The sequence below is a fragment of the Eleutherodactylus coqui genome, chromosome 5 (genome assembly GCF_035609145.1).
Source record: "Eleutherodactylus coqui strain aEleCoq1 chromosome 5, aEleCoq1.hap1, whole genome shotgun sequence".
In the NCBI taxonomy this organism is placed as follows: domain Eukaryota; kingdom Metazoa; phylum Chordata; class Amphibia; order Anura; family Eleutherodactylidae; genus Eleutherodactylus; species Eleutherodactylus coqui.
In genome coordinates this window covers 255311993-255329096 of record NC_089841.1, presented here as the reverse complement: position 1 = coordinate 255329096, position 17104 = coordinate 255311993, and the positions used below count along the sequence as shown (strand labels likewise).

The following is a 17104-nucleotide window of genomic DNA, read 5'->3' as shown; positions in this document are numbered from 1 at the left end:
GGTCCCATCTCCTTGCACGGTATCAGAGCTTGGTAAGTAGTGTGATAAGGGCACATTTTCAGCCTTTATATATAAGCAAGAATGGTTTCATTCATTGACACAAAAAACTGAGATTCTGCAGTTAGCTTTAGAAAAATAACCCCGATTTTATAATAATAGAAGGCCAAATGTACCTTGATCAACGCTATCAGTGTGAGTATACATTTCTGTATGACTCCCAGAAGTAGTCTGTTCATAGTCAGTTATTATAATGGCTGTGTAACTCTTTCAAATTGGGCATCACAGACATAAGCGCAATTGCGCACGCCTGAGTACAACCTTTTTCAGGCTATGAATGAAGCTTTTTTGCGTGCCTACAGGCGTATTTTACTGTACTGCTTCTGAGCGCAGGGCATGGTCATTTCTTGTGGCAAACGAACGCATTCATTGAAATGGCTAATTAGTTCCAGATGTGCTCTTTTTCCAGCGCAATTACACAGAGTTTGGATCACTTCGGCTGAGCGTTAGCGCAAATATGCTCGCTGCAGTGCAGAGTATTTGTGCATGAATGATGTTTGAAGAGCCAGGTAATCAGCCTTTTGTGCGGGTGTTAGCGCATTATACTGTACTTTTTATGCGCGCAGGGCCAGTTTCAGTGGGATTGATTGGCTACTAAAGCCTAATGGTGTCCAGCTGTCTTCTTTTCCTGCGTTTTGCACATTTTGTCACGCACCTCCCATAGATTTCTATGGCAATTTTGCTGTGCAAAACGTAGGAAAATAGAGCTTGATCTACTTTTTTATGCATGCAAAATCTCACGCATGCAAGACGTGCCTATGAGAACGAACCCGTTTAAAACAATGTGTCTAATCCTCTGCGTTTAGCACACGTAGATCTTGCGTGCGCAAAAACATGTGCAAACAGGGCAGTTTGAAGGAGCCCTTTCACGCACCTCCTTGCGTATTGTGCATTTGCACACCCCACATTGACTTCTATGGGAAAGTTTGGTGTGCAAATAGGGAGGGAGACAGAGGATGTTCTATCTTTTATGTATTGCGCACGCAAAATGAACCCATTGAAATCAATGGGTTCTATTTACTGAGTATTGTAAACACAAATACACGTGCAAAAACGTCCTTGTGAAGCCGGCCCTAGGTATCTGCTTTTTGCACTAGTGCCCATGGGCAGTGCCTAGTACCGCAGCTCGTCCCCATGAAAGTTATATGTGATTAGAATATCAATATCCTATTTCCAAATGTCTCCAATGCTTTCAGTATGACGATGGCTTGCAGAATGGGTATTGCTAGGGAATCATAGGGTTGTATAAAGAAGACCAATTTTTACATAAATCAACTTGAAATTCAATATAACTCAAAGTACTTAGAAAAAAGCATTTGGTGGGATAAATTCTTTCACTTTATCTCTTGTGCAATATGAGCCACTTGTCAGACTGAGGGCTTGTTTTACAGTACGGCCATATTTCTTACTGTCCCCTTTATATCTTGGCATCTCAGCACCTCCAGAAAGAATAGGAAACAAACTATAATATTTAATAACTCCCTAGATGACAGCTTCTAATGACTTGACCGGGCAGGCGGAAAAGCCCAGCGAATGCCTTATACACACATCCTCCTAATTCTAATAGAAGGTATTTGCTAATTTGGTAACTCATATATGCAGCATTTAGAAGCTACCATCATGTAAACTGGATGAGTTGTTTATAAATCAGTGAGCCTAAGGCCAACCTTTAAGACATCTTTCACTTGCCAAGAATGATGCCTTTGCTGGAGGCTTTGTCATTCTGATGGACTGGCCTGTTATCACACATGGATTTGCTTTCTGTAAGCCAAGATGCTCCAGCTACAGATAACCAATGCAACAGTCAGGGAACACCGGTCTCCACATTGTGCCCACATTCAGAATACAATAGAAGCAGCTCGGCAGTAAGAAGTGTCCTTGTAGTCCGGTATAGTAACAATCCCCATTATACGAGAAGGATGTGTAATAGGACGGCCGGCTCCGATGATCTGCATAGACCATACACAGGTTGTGTCTATTGCTACATGATGTGGAATACTGCACTCACTTCCAGGACTGTCAACTGCAAGAATTGCATAAATTATTGTCCTGTTTTGTCTTTTTCCTTAAAATCAAAGATGTCTAGCTTTCTTCAAGTCCCTATGATTTCATAATACGGGGCTATCCTCCACTAGAAGCATAGTACTGTAATATGGCTTCCAGTTGAGCGTGGCACATACGTATTCGGACAGGGAAAGCTCTGCGACCCAGTATGTAATCGGACGTATTGAGAGGTACAGTTGAGTCCTGTAAGACATGGAGGTTGAACAGAGCTACAGCACACTCTTGTGTATGAGATCTTATAAACAGCTTTAATAATGCATTTGTAGTTCCAAAAGAAGAATATCTATCATATGGCTGCTTGGTTCAACCTATTTGTAACAAGGGAGAATCCTCTACGTCTAGAAGAAAGAAGGTTTCTACATAACACAGAAGGGGGTTCTTTACTGTAAGAGCAGTGAGACTGTGGAACGCTCTGCCTGAGGATGTGTTGATGGGAAACTCGATAAAAGAGTACAAGAGGGGCCTGGACACCTTTCTTGAGCGGTACAATATTATATGTTATAATCATTAATAACTTCAGAAGGATCAGTGATGCAGGGATTATTCAGATTGCCAGATTGGAGTCGGGAAGGAATTTTTTGCCCCCTTAAATGAGGAAAATTGGCTTCTACCTCACTGTATTTTTTGTCTTCCTATGGATGAACATTGGGGGATAATAGGCTGAACTGGATGGACATATGTCTTTTTTCGGCCTAACAAACTATGTTGGTATATTTACATAGCAAAACCAATAGACATGAGATATGTCCATAGTAGAGGAATACATACAGACCTTACAGCTCTATAACATATGTTTGAACGTCCCCAGGATGCCCAACAAAAGGCCCATCTCTGGCAGCAATGTGAGGACATCTAAATATTTGGCTGGGTGCCAGCCCTCCTCCAAATGCTGCCTGTAAGTACCGTAGTAGGGACTTCCATTTGCAGCTAGTAATACAGAAATAGTGAAGAAGTGGGTCTGACATTGGACCCACCTTCTATGGGCTATATTTGACTCTTGTGGTGTACTCCAGTAGTGTAATAACTAGATCCTTATGCCAGAAGGGGTCACTAGATCCCCCTACCAGTCCCCATGCCGTGCATCTGTAGCCACATCAATAGGTCACAGAGATCCAGTGATTCAGCTGTACAGGCAAGCCCTGGCAGTGTGGAGGGGGAATTGTGGCTTTGAGGTTTGACTGTACGGCCTGCCTAAACACAGACACGTCTGTCCATGTAGTTGTAGGAGAAGGTTCCAGGCTACATGAAGAAAACTGACTGCCTGCAACTTCTCCTCATTGGTGTCTGCTCAGTCCTGAGCACTTCCAGAGTCTCATTAATAACATATACAGGCCTCTATATTGTCCTCATCGAAGAACAGATCCCATTGTCTGATGATAGTCCAGCATTATAAGAGTAACACAGCCTATATGGTTACCTGTCTTTATAGAGCCCTCCTCCTGGGGGAGTGTCTATTGTTTAACTCCACGGCACATTAGATGACATACATGGTATCATTACATGTACATCACAATGATTACATCAGTTCGGAAGCTGTGCCTGTGCCATCACTGTGGAAGCTCATAGGTGATGACAGCCGAGGTCTCGCTGTAACAATCGGGATTAGATAAACCTCCTTATTTAATCCCTTAGATGCCGTAGTCAATAGCAACGGATGTATATAAGTAGTTTGATAGAAGTTAGTGGTTAAACAAAAACTAGATTAACCCCTCAGTGTTGAGCTTATTTTTTGCCTTACGGACCAAGCAATTTTCATTGTCGCATTGCAAGATCCATAATTCGTTGACAGCCGTATGAGGGCTTGCTTTTTTGTTTTTTTGGGGATGAGTTGTATTTTTAATGGTACCACTCTGGAGTTCATATAATGTGCTGTGTAACTCTTATAAAATATTTTTGGGGCGAGATGGTAAAAAACCCAGAAATTCCGCCATTGTTTTGGGGTTTTGTTCTTCCGGCGCTCATCATTTAGTAAAATAACATGATACATTCCTTATCTGATTGGCACAATTACTGTGATACCAGGGTTAAAGAGATTTTTTTTTATTTTTTACTACTTTTGCACAATAAAAACGTTTTTAAAGAAAAACTATTGAATCTGCATTGGCGTATTCTAAGACCCATAACATCTTTATTTTTCCGGCAGCGGAGTTCTCAGAGAGCTTGATTTTTGCAGGAAGAGTTGTAGTTTTTATTGTTACCATTTCGAAGTACACGTGTCTTTTGGATTCCCTTTTAGGCGAACAAAAGAAAAATAGCAATTCTGGTGTTAGTTTTTAAAATTATTTTTCTGACTTTCACCATGCTTGATAAATAGCTAAATATTTTCATTGTCTGGGTCGTTAAAATGCGATAATACTTATTATGGGTTGAATTTTTACATTTCCTTTGGTATTCTATCCATTTAAAAAGGGGTTTTGTGAGAAAGAAATTGTTTTTTTTTTCTTAACTTTATTGAACTGTTTTTTATGCTATTATTTAGTCCCATAGAAGGACTTGAAGATGCGATCATTTGATTGCTAGGATAGTACACTGCATTACTTATGTATTGCATTCTACCAAGCCTATGACGTCAGCCTATTAGACTCTGTGAGAGGCGGGGTCTGATAGGCTGAGTTACATGACAGGCATGAAGGCCTTTGTCAGGTTTCCTGCTGCCATAGGAACACATTGGTACCTTACTGTCACAATGTGGGGTGCTAATGGGTGACAGAAAAACCCTCCTCTCACTCTCATCCACTTAAATGCTGTAGTTGCTATTAATTGTAGCATGTAAGGGGTTAATGTGCTAGGATCTGAGGTTTCTTTGAATCTGGCAGTTAGAGCAGGAATCGGGCTGTCAATAGTCAGCCAAGCCACCTCCTGAAATAGATGTATGTGCAGGTTTATAGCCCATTAGTGAGGTCAGTAAAAAGGCATATTGGCCGTCACTAAGGGATAAAATTCTAGTGCATATCTATGCCTGCTATAAGTCGGCGTAGAAATCAATTTCGGGTGCACCCTCAGCCAAAGATCCACCAAATTTATTAAGAGGCAAGCTCAACTTACTTCGCCGCATTTTATTTTAAGACTGACATTCGAAACCCCAATCTCAATAAATCTCCCACATTGTGTGCAGCATTATGTACTGTATATAACAGCAAGAGCATAGTGTACCGGCCTCACCTCCGGGACTCATACACTAGCTTATTACAAACAGATGGCGTTGCCAGGAGACTAGTAATAATGAACGGCAGAGAATTAATGACATTTTCTCCAGCCTGTTATAATCAGGATGCTCCAGTCGTGTCTGATAAGGAAAAAAATTGGAGTGAAAGAGAAAACTTTAATAGCCAGTGATTCTATCACATCGACTACTGAATTCGCCACCATGCATGGCTGTACATCAACCTGAATCCTTAAGAGACAGCTGGAAGGGGTATCCTTACTGGATCCCAACTCACCTGCCTCACCTCATCCTGCTAGCTTCACATCAAGGATGCCTGAAGTCTTCCGTTTTACAGAAACAGTTGCTCCCATAAGTCCTACTGAAGTAATCAGCATAGCATGTGATGGGGAATCATAGAATTGTAGAGTTGGAAGGGACCTCCAGGGTCATCTGGTCCAACCTCCTGCTCAGTGCAGCATTCACTAAATCATCCCAGACAGATATTTGTCCAGCCTTTGTTTGAACACTTCCATTGAAGGAGAACTCCCCACCTCCCATGGTAACCTGTTCCACTCATTGATCACCCTCACTGTCTAATATCTAATTTGTGTCTCCTCCCTTTCAGTTTCATCCCATTGCTTCTAGTCTTTCATGAGGGCTGAAGGGCTGTCACAGTGCAGATGAGAATAGGGCTGATCCCTCTGCACTGTGACAGCCCTTCAGATATTTGTAGACATCTACTGTATTACGTCTTCTCTCAGCCTTCTTTTTTACAAGCTAAACATTCCCAGATCCTTTAACCGTTCCTCATAGGACATGATTTGCAGACCGCTCACCATCTTGGTAACTCTTCTCTGAACTTGGTCCAGTTTGTCTATGTCTTTTTTAAATCGAATTCAGAGTAACGATCCGCGCCACCATATAATAAATAATAAGAGTGACTCACCTGGTGCACAGCGGGGTTCCCGTAGACCGTTAAATCATTGGGGAACACCCCGCCTGCACCTGTGATCCGAGTATGCCTGTAGTAATATACGAAGAGACTTCAGATATCCTTCGATAGGGAAGGAGAGCCGCCGGAATGAAAGCAATCCCAAGGAGAGAAAACTTCCCTCAATGGGTGAAAACGAGCAAATCTTCAAATAGAAAAAACTCTTTCCGCGCTCCTGCTGGAGCTCCTCTTAGGAAAAAATGAACTGTCGTGGCAGACAGTATTTATATAAATTAATCATAAATTTATTTCCGAATAAAAGATTGCATGCAAGTGAAATTCTTGCAGCAATAGGTATACAACGCGTTTCGACGTTCTTAAGACGCCTTTCTCAAGTATACAAATAGATTAAAATGCAACCTTTAAATATACAAATGGTAAGACATGCTATTTAAAGGTTGCATTTTAATCTATTTGTATACTTGAGAAAGGCGTCTTAAGAACGTCGAAATACTGTCTGCCACGACAGTTCATTTTTTCCTAAGAGGAGCTACAGCAGGAGCGCGGAAAGACTTTTTTCTATTTGAAGATTTGCTCTTTTTTAAATCGGGGTGCCAAGAACTGGACACAGTATTGCAGATGAGGTCTGACTAAGGAAGAGTAGAGGAGGATAATGACCTCACGTGATCTAGACTCTATGCTTCTCTTAATACATCCCAGAATTGTGTTTGCCTTTTTGGCTGCTGCATCACATTGTTGACTCATGTTCAGTCTATGATGTATTAGTATTAGCCTTTTTCACATGTGCTGCTGCTTAGCCCAATTCCTCCCATTCTATATGTGCTTTTTTCATTTTTCTTGTAGGACTTTGCATTTCTCCTTGTTAAATACCAATTTGCTTGTCTGTTTCCATTTAACTGGGTTACCTCAACTAGCTCAGATGTGATGGCTAATGGGGCAAGATGAGGTACGATGGACTCCGGGATCTACTGTTCTCAAGTTGGCATATGTATCGATCTGACATTAATGATCGATGCAATGCAGATGGAGTAACCTTTTAAAGTAATAGGAATGTGAACATGCATGACTATATTAGGAAATTGCTTAAACAGTAATTCCTTAAAGGTGTTCTCCCACTTATAGCTGTTTACAGACAGCTCCATACATTGCACAGTGGTCCAGATTTGTATTACAGGCTGAATCCTATTGAAGTAAATGGGACTCAGCCTGCAGTACCAACCCGGCTGCTGCACAATGTACAAAGTTGTCTAAAAACAGATAGAAGTGGGAGAACACCTTTAACCTCTTCAAGAAGTGGCCCTTTTTTCATTTTCATTTTTTTTTCCCTACTTTCAAAAAAATCATAAGTCTTTTATTTACCCTACAACATAGACGTCTGCGGGTTGTTTTTCGTGGGACGAGTTGTATTTTTCAATAGTACTATGTAATGTACCCTAGAATGTGCTGAGAAACTAAGGTGTTAGTAAAAATGCGGCATTTTTATACACAGCATTTTACAGCGTTTTGGAATTGCAATGGGTGATGTGGTACGTTAAAAAGCGCTGAAACGCACTAAAATCTAACAGACAGCATTCAATAAGCGCAGCGTTTCTAAAACGCTCGTCTGAGAAGCCCAATTAAAATCAAGGGAGACTCCACATAGCATTTTTAGCGGGCGATTGAAACGCTTGGTAAAACTTTGCGAAACACGGCTTTTGTGAGAGCGGCCATTATGTGGAGGGAAATGGAAAAAAAACAATTCCACCATCTGTGGGGGGTCTTGTTTCTACAATGTACACGCTGCAGCAAAAATGACACGATAACTTTATTCTGTGGGTCAGTATCATTACGACGATGCTAAATTTATATAGCTTTTTTGTTTGCTGTACTGCTTTTAAAAAATAAAATATCTTTGGAAAAAAAATAAAACTATTTTCTGACAAACTCTGATCGGAGCCTTTAAATACCGCTGTCAAATATAGAGACACAATTAAAGGTTTAACAGCTGAGCGCTGATCACTGCTGTTGCCGGCGGGCGTCAGCTGTAGAACACAGCCCCAATTCCGCTCCATTCAATCCTACATGACGTAACTGTACGTCCTAGAGTATTAAGGGGTTAATATAGAGATTAAAATTAACGAAACTCCCAGCCTGCAATTACGAGTGTCCACCACTACACAGGGGTTAGAGCAACGGTTGACATTCCAACCCCGTTGTACACCAGCACTACCGGGGAACTCCTTTAAGTTTCTCTACCATAGTTGCATCAGTAGTCGTCCATAAACAGCAGCCTGTACATTGGATTATTAGATGAAAAGTTTGAAAAACTTGAAACTTCGCCATTAGCTTATCATGTCAGACTTTTATCATAACCTTTACTCAATGTGAATGGGGCAGAGCTGCAATACCAGACACAGCCTGAAATCCTTTCACCCTAGTCGCAAGGTTGTCACACTACATAAGAGAGCTGGTATATATCCTGGTAGGGTCAGTAAACATTGTCATCTTTTAAGCAATGCAGAGGGAGGCAGATAAGCTTGGGTTATATTAGCTATTAAAAAAAGGTCAATGTAAAGAAATACCTCGATAGATATAAGTGACTGGCAGGAACTACGGGACAATCAGTGAACTCAACACGCCGGTCACAAACTAGCATGAGGAGAGCTGAGCAAAACCTTGTGAACCTTCACACCTGACAGCTGAATGTGGACCATGGACTTTGTATTTTATTCACCTATCTAGTCCCAGCATACTCAGCAGCACCGTACGGAGAATGTCATCAGCCCCATTGGGGCTTACAATCTAAAGTCCAAGTTAGGCTGTTTTCACACGACCGAGAAAATCATACGGGATTTGTGCGTTGCAAGACGTACAAATCTTACACAAATATGAACCCCATTCCTTTGAAAAGGGTCATACACATAAGCTATTGTTTTTTTATCGCATCGCATCACGGCATATCCTATCTTTGGGCGTGCTGTTGCATCGCCTATTGTTTTCAATGGGCTGGCAGCAGCATTGCACCATGTGCTAGGTGCATGCAGTGCGATGCAATGCAAGGTTCTCCATTGAAAAAAAATTGGAGAAACTCTGCGATCCTCTGCCGGGGCTTACAGCTGCGGTGGAGGATCGCTACTCCCCCAAAGTGATGCAAGGTGGGTTTGAGATAAAAACGCCTTGAATACGCGGGGAAATCGCCTGTCAGCGAGTTTAATATCGGGCTGTGATTCATGGCCCAATATCGTCCTTGCCCGTGTGAAATTAGTCTCAACTTGTCAGTATTTTTTGTGTGGGAGCAAAGCAATGTTTTCTGAGAAAACGCCTTAGTCAGTTTCAAACTGAAGACCCCAATGTTGTGATGTAACAGTGCTACCAACTGAGCCACCATACTGCTCCTGTATAAGTTTTTGATGCATAAAACAATGGGATATTCCAATTCTCCAATCCTAACAGCAGAGGCGTAGCTAAAATCTTGTGGCCTGGATGCAATATTTCAGCATGGAGGCCCTTCCACAACTTTCCTCAGCACTTTTGGGTCTCCTAAGAAGCCTATTGATGCAACATTAGCAGGCAGGGACACTACTAGGATCTTAAAAGTTTAGGCAGAGGCTAAATGTAAGGCGCCTCAATGCAAAATCTGTAGTATAACCCCTCAACCATCCATGTGCCCTTTATAATACTGTTTACTTATATGATAGAGTGACCTCCTAAGACTCCAGGGCCCGGTAGCGACTTCTACCACTGCACCACCCATAGCTACACCTCTGCCTACCAGTACTTTGTGGTCACATACCTCTCTCAACTTGCAGCCTAAAGCAGAGATTCCGAACATTCTGTAACCACAGACAACCCCACTGTATGATATAACATATCAGAAAACAACAGTGTTTTTCTTACCGTTGAAGGATCTTTTGATAGTTTTCTCATTGATGACATTTCCTAAAAAGAGACGTACAAAAAATTCTTTAGTCATAATATGCAGCCATTATCACTCGTCTGTCCGTATACATTTGAAGGAACAAACTGGAGCAACCCTGTTGAAGCTATGTGGGTGCAAGGCTTCAGAAGATAAAAGTCATCCAAAAGGAAGAAGCAGCACTCCAAAAAATCCAATAAAATGTGAATTTATTTACCCAGTGTTACAAGTCAACATCTCAGCACCTTGCTAGAGGTTGGAAATGAATCCAACGAGGAACTGAAATGTTCCTCGTTGGATTGGACTAAAGTCACTGTTTATTTGATTCTCTGGAGTGCATGCCCATCTATCTCTTCCAGGAAAAACAAATGGATGTGTCCATATTTTCCCTATGAAATGTGCACTAATGTCACTAATGACCCCTAACTGTAACGTGTAAGTAGATGAACATACATATACACTCCCACACCCCTGCTATATATGCCAAATACGTAGTCTACAGCTCTTTAGAGTCCCTGATAAATGTTTAGTGCTTGATAGGCTGTGTCCACTCCCGGGGTGATACTATTGAACCACCATGCTCCTCTTCAAATTATGTTGAGTCCCTCATTATAGAGCAAAAGGTCTGATGGTACAAAATATGTGAAATAAGTTTCACCTCATCTTCAGAGTCTATTTGAGAGCAGCAACTACAAGAAAATAAAATCTCTAGAGAATACGGACTAGATTGTAATAAACAGTGCGGCATCACAGTACAGCTTCTTAATCTTAGTTTCTAAGAGATGATTCCCATACGTGCTCATATTTTATTTCCTCTATACTTATTTAAGAGTTTGTGCAAGTTTGTGATAGACTGACACAACTTGAACATAGTTGATTGGTATTTTATTGTTATGCATGTGGCAAGGCACCAAAAACTATTGAACATAGTGATAAAGGTACAGATATAGTAATAGTTAATACAATGGGCGCATTGTAAAAACTTCATTTATGGCATGGTAGTACATTGTGGTTAAGTCACCATACCATGTTAACTGTCAAGTTGCTATATCTGTCCTTAGCAAATTCTACCTTTTACCAATTGTTTCTTCCAATAGAATACATCATATAACATAAATATCTCCAGAACTCAATCATATAGACATGAATTGCAAGACACATCAAGACTAGTTGACATGGTTTGTCCATGGGATGTCCACAGAGCCTTCTAGACACGGTTCCTTCTGCCGATGAGGTCTTGTAGGCTGGTGGTTCTTCTGTAGAAGATAGAATCGGTTTGTACGTTCGGTTGTCTAGCTTTATGAATTTAGGTATACTCATACAGCTAGGTAACCAAAGACAGAAACCAACTCATTATGCAGATGACTTCATGACTTCCACGCTGTGATCCACAATGTTAAGAAGAAAAGTGGAACTTCAAGATTATTGTGTTATCTGGAGTCTAACATGAAAGAGTTGCTTTCCTCATGTTCATCAGACAAACAGTTTACATAAAATCATGACCCGCTAGATTAGTACATTGTGATGCCGGAAAGTTACTGTAACTTGAAGTTAATTATATGACATTTAGACAAAAGAGGTGCTTTTACACGGACCAATCATTCAAAAATCGCAGTGTTTCAAAAATCCAGTGTAAACACAGCCAACGATTGAACTATTAATGAGATTCTGTTCACTTCTCATTCATTTCATGCAAGCATGAAAATCATTGTTGGCTCATTCGCTAATTGTTGGGTTTAAACACTGATCATTCAGTCTCTCTCATTGACTGGTACAGCGAACTGAATGATACTGTAAGAAAAAAAAAAAGTAGACCATTTATGGTTGTGTTTAAACTTAACGCTCAAGTGAACAGAAAAACTGCGACATCGTTTGATCTTCACTTGAGAGAACGAATATCGCTACGTGTAAAAGTGCCTTTAGGCCTAAATTTTGCTAGAGTAGTTTACCAGATTTTCTACAACCATATCCTATTCTCAATTACACATACTTGCACTACTTTCACTTTCTCTTGGACATCAATGTCTCAGGCCGGCTTCACGCAAGTATTTGCACGCACATGATTGCAGCGTTTTTGTGGAACGAACAATTATTTTTTGTGTGCGCATTAGCATATTTTAGTGCACTTTTTGCTCCCACAGGACTTGTTCATTTGCACATGGCAAATAAGGAGGCACAAATTAAAATGGCTAATTAGTCTTAATGAGTTCCTGATGTGTTCTTTTTCCTACAGAATTACATAGGGTTGCGCACTTCTTCTTGTGTTTTGCGCACACATTTTTGCACTTCCCATTGACTTCTATGGAAACCTTTGTTGCACAAATATGCAAAAAATAAAACATATATTTTTTTTGTGTGACTGAAAGGCGCATGCAAAATATGGAAATGTAAGTGAAACCATTGATATCAATGAGTTCTATTCTCTATGTATTGCTCACGCAAATACGCTCCTATGAAGTTGGACTTATCCTATTCTCCATTAAACCTACTTGCACTATTTTTACTTTCTCCCAGACATCAGTGTCTCAGTGAATCTCTTTTCAGACATTTCCTCCATCAATCCTCTGTCACATTCCTATTCCCTCTCATTTGTTTCAGCCTATCCCTTTCTTTCTCTGCACTCCACACTACCATACTCTCTTTATGTCCCCCTTCCCATGACCTGACCTTCAGACACTAAAATTGTTCTTTCCCCCTCTATGCCAAAAGCTTTAAACACTTGAGACTATAGAGTCTGTTTGCCATTATATGTTCCACAACATATTATTTTCTATTACGAAGTCATTTTCACTGAATGCAGAAATGATACAATAATTAATGATCAGTGCTACAATAAAATCGATTACTCATCTTTTTCAACACATTGTGTTAACTTCAAAATATCCCTATGTAACTACTTAGAGTATTAGTTGAAGTGTCAATGATTAGGTTGTCTGCATTAAATAAAATGTAATCACATAACCATTTGCATATATACAACATTCCTCAATCATCAGTCCTTTACACAGAAATAAGGTGGATGTTCTACATTAATAAGACGAAAGACACAATGCTTCTTGTTAAATGTAGAAATAGCAATAACTACAATCCAAAGAACTCAAACTGGATTGTGCAGTCGGTAAAACCACTACATGTCTTCTCTCACTAGGATAGTTACATTTACTATCAGTTGTAACAAAGTAGGAAGAAATAAACAAACATATGAAAGTAAATACCTTTTGGAAGTTGACTATAAAGTTGCCATATGAGTTGAATGCTTTAGTTATGAGAGAGGAAGATGCAATTCCATGAATGTGGATTCATTTGGAAAACTAGAATGACCCTGAGAAATTATCACTCCTCCTCCTTCCCCCACACCCCTAACATTATCATAGCCCCATACCTCCTCCTTCTTCGTCAGCATTATTAAAGAGAAGGGACAGGGCCAATCTGGTCCATTCTCCATCCAACTGATAAGATTCTAGTTGGAAGATCAGAAGAAGGTTTCTCTCTCCTTTGCTCAGTTTTTTTGGGAGCTGGGAAAGTCTGGGATTGAAAAAAGGTTTTGGGAATAAAGCTGAGCTCAGTGAAACACATGAAAAGACCTCATCCTGAGAAGGGTAACCCAGACGGTGGCTAGGGGTCAATCCACCAACAGAGTGTCATGATTACACCATACCATACATGCTGCCCTCTGCTTCAAAGCCTATGGATATTCTATTCACATGCTTATTGCTATGTGTGCAAATGTGTGTGTGTGTATATATATATATATATATATATATATAGTGCCAATCAAGATCAGAAACACAAATAATAATTACTTTTATTCATAAGCAAGTGCATGCATGTGATATTGGGTAAGGCAATTATTGTTTTCTGTGCATATATGTCAGAATTTGGTCTGAGTTTCATAGCTTGATGTTAGTTTGGGTCCCATTGATCAGTGCTTTCTTGATTCCTTATATAACCTGCTATTTTAAATCTAGAATTATGAAAAAAAGCGTTCACATGCATTTACCAATAAAAATTACTTTTTCTATTTAAAACTTACTCAACAACATATTTTAATATTATTTATTCTTAATATATATTAGGATTATAAAAGTAGTTGTCTTTAATTTAAAAAAAAAACACATTTAGATAGAATTGTCATAAATTTTACTTTAAATATATAATATATTTAGAAATTTGCTACATAATCTAATAAATTGTATCAGTATATAGTAAGAGCCGTTGACAACTACGAATTCATACAGTATTTCACTTCACTAAGGCATTAATATTATAGTATTATATATTACTCCAATAATACTATTATATAATAATGTATAATGTGTATATATATATATAGTGTGTGTACATATCTATCTATCTATCTATCTATCTATCTATCTATCTATCTATCTATCTATCTATCTATCTATCTATCTATCTATCCACATATATATTATACAAACACGACCTAAGGCAACTACTCCAGTCATTTATCTACACCTCTACTGTTCCTATTAACCCATATTAGCTGCTCTTTATATTAGCTCTTGATTGATGTTACTTTGTTACTTCTGGATAAATTCTTACTCTTGTCACCATGGTAACAGTCTGGGAATCCTAACAAGTGGAATACTGACAAATTTAGCTTTCTATTGTTTCTGTCTTATTCAGGACTTTGTTAAGAAAAGACATGAGAAGAGGAGGTACTTAATAGTACAACGACAGCTCTGCATGACTGACAGGACTAATTCCCAACTTCTAAATATTTTTAAGGTATACTTTGCTGAATTCGGTGGAACAGGATATATATATATATATATATATATATATATATATATATATATACTTAATAATAGCCCATACAATTGGTTGGTAGACTTTAAGATTAATGAATTAGGCCAATTGGAACAAGTCAAGTCAAGAAAAGCAAACTGAACAGATTGAGGGCTCCTTCATACAGGGAAATTCACGCAGCTAACCTGCATGCACCTAACATTGTGACTATTAGAACCAATAGTTTGCTGTGGAAACGTTCAGAAGAAAAAATGTTAGCTGTGCTAAAAAACTCACATCTGAACAGATGGGACATCAGCAACGGAAATTCATGCAACTCACATGCCCTGCTACATGAAAAGATGGTACCTGACCTACGTTTGATGCACGAGGCACAGGAGTGTCCATAGACTCCTATGGGAGCTGGAAAAAAGGGAGAAGGAGGGAGTTTAGCTGCGTCCGACGCTCAGAAAAAGAAGACGGGTGCCTGTATGTTACACATTAGAAGTCATTAGGAGGATTTCTCCCAAACGAGGAAATTCGGAACAGCAGCGCATTTTTCTGCAACACACCGCTCCAGATCGCGTGAATGGGTGATCTTTATGCTAATGAGGCTCGGGACTCAACCGAGGAAAATTTTTAGTTCACACAATTTTTATGCGCAGCTAACTTCTGCACGATTTTGATGCCCATGTGAATTAGAGCTGAAACTGTGTCACTCCAAACCTGCACCAGAAATTACCTAATCCTTTAGAGACCACCAATACACCTTTTTACGGTGGTCACTAATGGGCCTTAAACCTGCGCATTCATCTTTTAGTTAATGATGTAAGAATAATGTTCAAATGTAACGCCAGAATTGCAATTTTTCTGTTGTTCGCCACCCAAAAAATGTAATAAAAAGTAGTCCAAAAGTCACATGTGCCTCACTCTGGTACCAATAAAAACTACAACTCTGTCTGCAAAATACAAGCCCTCACACAGCTCCACTGCTAGAAATATAAAAGTGCTATGGGTCTTAGAATGCGGAGATGCAAGTTCAATTGATTTTCTTTCAAAATGCATTTTTCATGTGCAAAAGTAGTAAAAAAAAGTAAAAAATGTCTAAAAACTTGGTACCACAGTAATTGTGCTGATCTGATAAGAAGGTTATTGTGTTATATTTGCAAAAAAGTGAATGCTGTAAAAACAGACTCAAAACAATGTCGGCTGCACATGGGCAGGTCAGATACAGCATGCGGAATCCAGCCCTGTGCCCAGCCGGCATACGTGCGTACCTGTCCTGAAGTGTTTTTATCTGTACTGTGGATGGCCCGCATGTCAAGCTGTCAGACATGTGCAGTACAAATTCTTCTTTCCTAAAATCTCTGCTTTTCTTGCGTCATCGCCTAGTGATGTCGTGGAATCAGTGACCTTTCTGCAATGTCATTGCTGAAGGGCCGCAGAACGAACGGCTTCCATTGACTTCAATGGAAGCCATCCATGTGGAATCCGCACAGAAATGGAGCATGCCGCGATTTCTCCTCTGCGAGTGGAAAATCATAATCGATTTCCTCTCGTGTAGAGGAAATAGTGCTTTGCCACAGTATGCTTTTGGCTGTATTTGCTGCGGAATCCAGAGGCGGATGCCCGCTCTGGATTCCACAATGCGAATCCGCCCGTGTTCAGGCGGCCTAAAATCCTCTTAAAAAAATAGCCCTCATATGGTTATGTCAAGGAGTTATTACTATTGCAGTGTGATGATGAGAATCGCATGGTCCTTAAGGCACAAAATATGCTGCTCACTGAGGGGTTAAAGGGCAATTCCTCAAAATACAGTTATTGTTGCTGTTGTTCCTTTTAGTTTCTATGCATGGCTGCCAGGAACATGAAAGATAATATCAGCTTCACTGCGCACCCTTACCAGATGACTTGCTGGTTTACAACAGTCAGTAGTCTGCTACGTCTGTTCAGGGAATCTACAGTCGTGCACATCAGCATCTGATTACTCCTACAACTAAAGTGAATAGTTCTACTAAAACAATAGATCAGGGAATTACCTAATACACACTGAAGTGTGGTTCAGACCTAACCTATCATGTTTTATCCAGGGTCCGAGGAGTGTTGTTGGGTGGATTGCTCATGAGGAGCCCCGACAAGCCACTATGCCAGGGCCAGGAGATCTAGACACAGAGCTATCTATGGCTGTGAACTTAATCTACACCCCAGGTGAGTAAGCCTAGCTGGGCTTCCGCTTCCTCTT

General features: G+C 40.0%; 1 long non-coding RNA gene across 1 annotated transcript in view; it reads right to left on the bottom strand.

Moving 5' to 3' along the window:
* Positions 1–10138, bottom strand: part of LOC136627099 (uncharacterized) — an 80343-nt gene extending 70205 nt beyond the window's left edge. Inside the window, exon 1 of the long non-coding RNA XR_010792755.1 lies at positions 10095–10138. This is a non-coding gene — a long non-coding RNA (uncharacterized lncRNA). The remainder of the gene's footprint in view (positions 1–10094) is intronic.
* Positions 10139–17104: the final 6966 nt, after the last annotated feature.